An 8,358-nucleotide genomic window follows, 5' to 3' on the forward strand; every position below is an offset into this window, starting at 1 on the left:
TAGCCAAATTCTCTTGTGACTAGTGACATAATTAATGAACACTCTCCGCCCTTATAGCTCCGTAATTTTTGTTTAAAAGGCACATAAAGTCAACGAGCATATCAGACAAAAGGCTGAGACACACAGGGGCAACATGTTGCGACCTGTTTTCTGAAAAGGTCCTCCTTTGTCATTCACAAGTTATCTATCTGTATACTAATTTAGTTCCAGCTAGAATACGTTTGGATCCGACAACAGTTTTGTGCGTGGTTGAGGTTATAGCTGTGCTTAAATAGGTTCAAAGAACCATTGAAAAATAGCAGTATTCTAAACTTACAACAAACGGAGATAGTCAATCTTCCGTTTCGCGGAAAAACTTGAGCCAGATCTATTTTTGGCCTTCGGACCTATATACACTACACGATAAGTGTGCGCATATTCATTGTCTCTAACCCACGGTTTACACTAGTTCTATTCGAAATAACCACGTATTATATTTATAGTTGGAATGCACGAGAATCCACAGAGTTGCATGTACGTGTTGTGTGGTAAAATTAGGCTAGAACGCCTAAAAGTAGAAGCGTCAAAACGGAAATCATGGCTTCTTGACTCGCGGCTACCAGCCTATCATTTGAGCTTTTGGTAGCGATTACGCAGCAAAACACCATCTAGCGTCCAACAATAATTAGCTTGTCCATAACTGATAATCCCATATATATATATATATATATATATATATATATATGTCTGTCCCATATATAAACTGTCATGTCTATATATATATATATATACAGTTTTTGTTATCAAACTCTTTTCATCGGTACTCCAACGCCAATTTAATTGACAGTTGTGCATAGTAGAATTAACCGAACCTATTGAAGTACTATCATTTGTTGTTTTCAAAAAAAAAAAAAAAGAAAACTTAGGCCAATGGAAGGCTGAATTGAAACAACGGACTAACCATTATCCAGCTTTCATGTTCCAAAGGGCACCCGGAAATATCGGTATGGTAAAACCGATGTTTCACGGGCCTTACCAAGCCTTAGCTTTGTGGTTCTAGCATCAATACGGTGTGATTTTTATCATTCAAATGCTTGCTGCGCAAACAATAGCAACGAAAGCAGAGATGGCTTTGATATGCCCCCTACCTTATTTGCTTCAGGCGCAACTTGTGCTGCCGGGGCTGAAAGTTGGATGAGTCTTTGCTACAGGGACCACTGGTCAATAGTTAGGAATTACGCAATTTCGTCAATTATTGTAAGATCACTATCAGAATGAGAACTAAATAGATCACAGTGTAAACATCCGATGAGTAGATCTGAAGGCGGTGCTACACAATTACCCTTCGACGCATAAATCCGTCGCTAGAACGGATGAGCTTGGCTTTCGTCTTCGGTTAGATAGGAACTCAAGTGGAAGTTGTTGAGGCAGCGAGACTAAGTAGCATAACAATTAGACTAAATTAGCAAAATTCTACTAACTACGTCTAACCTAGCTACGTTGGGGTGGCGTTCTTTCACGCACACAAAAAAACACGCTAGCTAACGAAAGTTACAGGAACTTGAAGTAAGCTTTTCACTTTTCTAGCTAATGCTGTTGCGACGGCTTTCCAATGCTAAAATGGCGCCAATAATGAATGGTAGGAGCAGTTAATTTGCACAACGTCTAAGCGTTTGCCCTCATCTAATATATAAACTGTTAAGGCTTGGAATTTTTTCGTGAAACTTTACGGAGAAAAATATTCTACAGTTGATTGACTATATATATATATATATATATATATATAGTCAATCAATTGTATATATATGTATATATATATATATATATTGTGTGTATTAGCTTTGCATGAAAAAAAATATCACATTTCCGTGGTGGCCGCCAATACACTGCAACAGAACTGGCTTTCGGGAAGTGTTTCTTACAAGTAAACCGCTACGTTAAGATAGGCATCAAACATGGTATTGCAATTTATTAAGGATGATTTGGAAAAGGATTAACAGGGACAGCAATATGGGATTAAGCACAGGTTAAAAAGTCTAGCTCGTTGATGACAAACGAATGACTTGTTAAGCACTGTAGAATTAAAATATTATCTAAAGATGAGTCCAATCGAGGGATGGAAGCCGCAGAACAGGAGGTTTCTGATTTCTGATAAGGAAAAAACGGATCCAAGCGAACCAACGGCAAAATGAGACCCGTTTCTCAGCGCTTATCTTAAGAAAATTAAAAAAACAAAATAAAAAAAAATGGAAAAAGCGACATATTTGTTAGACTAGTCACACTGTGTCGCGTTGGTAGCATTACGGTGACAAGACGTAACGAAAACTGATGGCGGACGCTTGTGAAACATGAAATAAGAATCGCTATTTAAGGACTGAGTCAGTTGTGAAGAAAAAAACTACTCATAATTTTTTACTCGAATGAATAGATATCTGCTTATTGAAAACCGTTTGTTTTAATAAATGTGTCGAGCACTATTCCAATTCTGCTGTTTTACAGAACTACGTTCGCTTAAAATGGGTGGCCCCGTCGCAGTGCGAAATGAACCGTGTGTTTTTGTTTAGTTTCGCACCTAACCAACAGCACATATCGCTAGATCTCTTAGGCAAGCACGCTGCCATTGCAGTATCACGGAGGCAAAAAAAAAGAAGACCGTTTGTGTAAACGCAATTTGCCTGCTAATAGACACAAAAATGTTATTTTTACGAGTAACAGATGCGTCGGGCTTGGACGGTATAACTGGAAGAATTAGCGTACATGCAACAACAGAAATTCACTCAGGGAAAACGTAGATGCTTCAATAGTTTAGACAAGATAGGGTGTGATGCTTTCGCTATCTTTGTTAAAGTTCCTTTTGGCTAGACGAATATTGGAAGTTAAGGATGTTGCAGCGACAGACATAAAGCTTAAATCATGTCCTTTTCATATCCAAATCTTGTTCCAAATATCCAAAAGCTCAAGCTTCGAGCAGTGTTCTCTTTAGAAGATGGCTCAGTAACTAATGTATGACTGTCGGTAACTGAACTAGCCTGTGATAGCCTTCGCCTCGCTATAGCTCGAAAGGTAGCCTGTCTTCGTATAATATATATATGTATGAAACTCTGTGTACATATATACAAAGACCGTTTTAAAAATTTCGTTCGTCTTTCTGTTCGAGTCATTTTTTTAGGTTAGCTACCATGATGTCAGCATAGCCTTCTTGTAGTTATCTTTAATATATTGGTATCTTGCCCTGTAAAAGACATGTTTGCGAATATGACGGAACCTCATTTTTTTGAAAAATCTTTGTCCTCCAAGTGAAACTGGTGGAGTCTGAAGAGTTCCTGTAGTCCAGATCTGATCCATGTCCATACGGCGAACAGTCATCAGCTCGAGACCCAATTCATTGCTATTACAGTCTGCAATCTCTTGTCTTAATAGAACAGTAGCTTTTTTTCAACATGAACATAGACCGACGTGAACGACTGTTAAAAAACAACGCCCCTAACGACTCAAATTGTCTCGAATTCCAGTCGACTTCCGGGTGATTCTATCATCAGAATATTTATAACGAGTAACGTCTTCTTTATATTGAGGGTGGAAATTATTTAAGTTTCCCGTATATATATATATATATATATATCATGTACAAGCCACAACGACAACAGACTAATGCTGAGTAATGTTGTAGGAAACTTGCTCAAACACAAACAAAAAAGCAGTTTTGAGAGCTTCATAATCTTGGCAAGAAGGCAGTTTAGCAATCATTACATGAACGACAAAAAAAAAAAAAAGACTTCGACTTGTCCTGCCACTGAGGGCACCACTTCCCAACCTGCTCCCTCATAGCTCCACAGAAAATTAAAGTAACCACGAAAATATCGTTGTTACATGGGCAAAATGTGCTCACAGGGACTTTTTCGCTATTATTATTATTGTGATTATGATCATTTTGAGATTTCGAAAAGCACGACCATTCGACTAATGCCCATTCCGGGATATGTTGCTGTTCCGCCATATCGAGCTATAGCCTCATTTCCGTACGGCGCTGATAACGATACCGCTCTTTACACAGAAGGCATCAAAGAAGCGTGGAAGTTAAATACTGAGACAATATGTTGGCAGCCGCCATTATCTCCGATATCTTTTTCAGTGTCGGTTAACTTCATGTTGTTCAAGTTTTTTTCTTGAGCGAAAAAAAAAATTGAGCTACGCAGTAAAACTCGCACGAAAATTAACGTAATATGGGGTAACGCAAAATGATTTGATGGTTTACTTTGTGAAGGAACGTCCGGCTTTATTCGCAGTTCCCAATTGCCATCGTTATCTCTTTCGCCCTCAGTGTGATAGGTTGGTTTTCGCGATCTCTTCCCCAGACCACTGCTCCCCCGTCTGTTTCGACTTCATCAGACAAAAAGATAATTCGTCAGATGTTCGTCGATAATACCCGAGATGCGGGGAGTATAGCGGTCGGACTGATATTCGAGCCGCTTCCACCATCTGGCGTTGTCTACATGATTAAAAGAAACGCGCAGGGGTGAGGGCTGGGTGGGCGTTACAGGGAAGAACGCCTACTGCCATTTGCAACGGTTGTGGCAGGCCCACGTGGCCAAGTAGTTCTTGCTGACGGAGCAGCATATTCTAGTCAGACAATCATTAGCCATACACATCAAAGACGAAGGCAAAGTCGGGGATACGTACTTACTAAGCAGCGGATGACGTCTTATTAAGTTATAAAGAGTTGGGCCATCTGCTTATTTTCTATGCTATACGTTGACGGCGGTATAAACTCGATCCAGATTGGATGAAAACGTATTGCACTACAGAACGTGGAACTACAAAAAAGCTTCTACGATTCCGGCTCTTTCCGTCTCGTTAGCTTGAAGAGCAACAACAATATGTCCTACCAAGATCTGGCCGGAAATCATCGGTGATAAATAAAAGCGGACCGCTCAAAAATGGGCGCCGGTAAAATTGGCAAGGGAAAAAGATAAAAAAATAAATCATATTTCGACGACCCGCAACGTAAAAATGAGTCAAGCAAAGTTGGCTTTAGACTATTGTTATGTTATGTTACATTTTGAAGTAGTCGATCAGGACGGAAGGTAGTAGCCGTTAGTAGCGAATATTACTATTGTTGTTGTTGCTGCTGCTGCAGTTTAAAGGAACTTAACGTTTTCTTTTAAGTTAAACTGAGATCTGTTAAGAGTTAAGAGTGTCGTCAGATGCGATAGAAAGCATATGAAATTAGATCTTAGAGGGTGCAGTAAATGCAAAATCTGGGCAAGTTGTAAACTCAATGGTAGTCATGCACCGCTGCTTAGTTATACTGGGAAGTCCTACTGAGAAATACATGTGTAGCACATAGAATACTTATAGATTATTAAATGACTGTAGTTCTACACGGGGCGTTCAGAACAATGTTGAAATATTTGATTTTTGGCTCCTCATAGTTGTCGATTGAGAGCTGAAGTTGATACACAGAAAAACCGGTGAGCATGTTTTATCGTGATGTGTATCGAACAGCGGATATCATGACGAGTCAATAGGTTGTGCGAAACTTCTATCCTAGACAAACATTCCTCCAATAACATTACCTACTTAATTGCGGTTCTAGCAGAGTTCCATTTTGTCTGCTGCCAGGAAGTCATTAAGCCAGGAAGCTCACTTCATGGGCCCAAGTTAGCTGCACTGATCTTCTCAAAGCCGTAGCCAGTGCTGCTGTTTTGTAGTGGAGTAACTTTCTGTCGTGCGCAGCATTTTCGATTTTTTGTGTAGTAATTTGTACTCGAGCATTTTGCGCTATTAGTTGCCGTAGCGTTTGTCCCCGTTTCCTTCTGGTGTGCAGGAACTTACCTGGTACTTCTAGTAAGTATAGCTTCATAGCCATGGGATACACATCAGTCCCAACAGTTGTTGTTGGTCACTGGGTTGGATTCAGAATGATCTGACTTAAGTGGATCGTCCCAAAAACGAAAAATTTTCTTTCCAATCTGGCAAGATGCCTCGCTGCTTGTTTTCGATTACCGTTTTCGATGTCCTTTGCGTATGGACACTTCCCGGCCACGTTGCATCAAGCCTGCTAGACACGCCCGGGTTGCGCATTTTCTTGGGTGGTTTTCCGTTCAGTACTATTCTTCGACATCAAATTTTTCTTACTGTTTTCTCTCCTACACAAAACGTGCTACCTTTATGTTCATTACTACTATGGGCAACCAGTCGAAAGCTTGACATTGTCCATTATAACTCAAAACATGTCTTTTCCTATCCTCCTACGCCCAGAGCTATCTATTATATTACTCTACGATGATTTGAACGCTCGAGCATAAGACAATAAGACATATGTGTATGTTAACGGGCATCAGTTCTACAGCCCCCCCCGAACGATAATCTGCGTTATTTAATTCTTAGCTCGTCCCCTTTTCATCTTGCTTCTTTAAACAAAAACACCCGATGCTAGCAACGGGTCACCTATCTAGTTAAAGACTGTTAGGCACTTTTCCCCTTCGGCGTTCGATTTTTAGCTGAACAGGTGCATTCAGTTGCGGACGATAGCGTAGTCCATTATTGGCGACGGCTCTTAAGGGAAGTGCGCCGCAGTGGTGAAGCGTCTACCCGAGCTAAAATCGCCAAAAAACACTTCGCGTTCGTAGCCGCAAAGGAAAAGGTGCTACACATCCATGAAGATTTTCACGTTACATTTTGCCGCCATTTTCCTCTAACTATATGCCCCTTCGACGACGGAAGTCGATTACCCACGGCACCAATGGACCAAAAACGATTTGGTAGTTTTGTTCTTTTCAAAAATATAAGCACTATAAAAAAGTATTATTGGCTAAAAGATAAGCCAAGGGGCAGACGGGGCGGTTACTCGCTATGAGTGCGTTTGCCCTCATTTTTTCAGCCGACATCGTTTTTGGCATTTGAAGTTTCTGTCAAAGCTCTGCTCCGCCTAAGGACAAGACTGGGCGAAAAAAGCCTTTAAGCATTTCAGACGCCCTTGTATCTGTGGGGTGAGCAATGGTAAACGCTAGCGAAAGCCATCCTGTAATATATATGAGTGTAACGACGACAAGGTTTTGGCAGTTTCAAGACGTTAATAACATCGCCTGCCATAAGCAGCGTTTCTCTTCTCCATTGTGTTTCTAGTTAGCATAGTGATGCCATTCGAGCTCGCACAAGCGGGTCTGGTTGAACGGCCAGTGGAAAAAATAATCTGATAAACCTCTTGCCTTCGGCGTGAAATGTATTTAGCTCTACGGGTATCAAACGGAAAATACGGGCAAGCGGAAATGGCTACTTAGGAAAGATCCGTTGACGGGACTGTTCTATAATCACTTGGATAAATACGATCTGTTAGTGAACAACGGGAACCGCTGATTGACCACCATTGATAGCAAATATCATAAGCACACAAGTATACTACGGAATAAGATTAGTAAGGCGATGACATTGATAAATGCACATAGAAGCACTGCACTGCAAGGAATCTAAAAAACTGATTGAATTATATGCGTTGTTTTGGATAGGCCGTGTATACGACGATGCCTCCCGTTGTAGGGGGGAGTAAAAAGGCTTTTTTTACGGGGATCGTCTGGCGCTGAATATGGCTCAGGCAGAACTTGTAAACTGATACATTCGGGGCTATGTGGCCTACGTTAGGCTGATATCTTGACAGGAAAAGCAACACTTCTTTGATCTAGTAATCCTGTGTAAATAATTATGAATTGTTGAAAGGTCACCTTCCTCGTAGCCACTGCAAAAAAAAATTGTGATGTATCTTTTGATTTGTGCACAAAAAAATTGTTCATTCAACTGGAAGCATTAACTTCAAACACTGTGGTCCAATATAGCACGCTTTGTACGATTTATCCTAAATAGAGGTCATATGCATAGTGATTTGGGATTCAGGTTTATATTAAAGGGCCTATGAAAATAATGATACAAACAAACTGAAATGTAACAGGTGGAACAGTTTATAGGTTGAAGCGATATTGTTAACTTCTCGTAAAGGCGACACTTACTACGATAACAAGTTAGCTCAGCCATTTAAAAAAACTCACGCTGAAACACGGTGAAGAAAATATCGCAGCTCTTCAAATGATTCGCTCCAGATCACCGTGTCTTTATCTAATTGAATAGTAGCTGGTATCTTCGTAAGCGGAAAAATGACGAGATTGAAACGAACGAAAAGTTTTACATAAAATGGGCAAACAAATCCAGCTACGTCAAATGAGCTACCGAAAAGGGAAAACTATTGAGTGCATCCTAATTTAGAAAACCGCCGATCTTTGATACCTTTTTTTTTCTAAGGTATAATTTCTGAGCCAAACAAGCTCGTTCGCTTTATCCCAGGAACGATCGTCCGATTGAATCCTTTCGCCAAAAATCTGCTAAATA

This window comes from Varroa destructor, unplaced genomic scaffold (genome assembly GCF_002443255.2).
Source record: "Varroa destructor unplaced genomic scaffold, Vdes_3.0 BEIS01000002.1, whole genome shotgun sequence".
Classification (NCBI taxonomy): Eukaryota; Metazoa; Arthropoda; class Arachnida; order Mesostigmata; family Varroidae; genus Varroa; species Varroa destructor.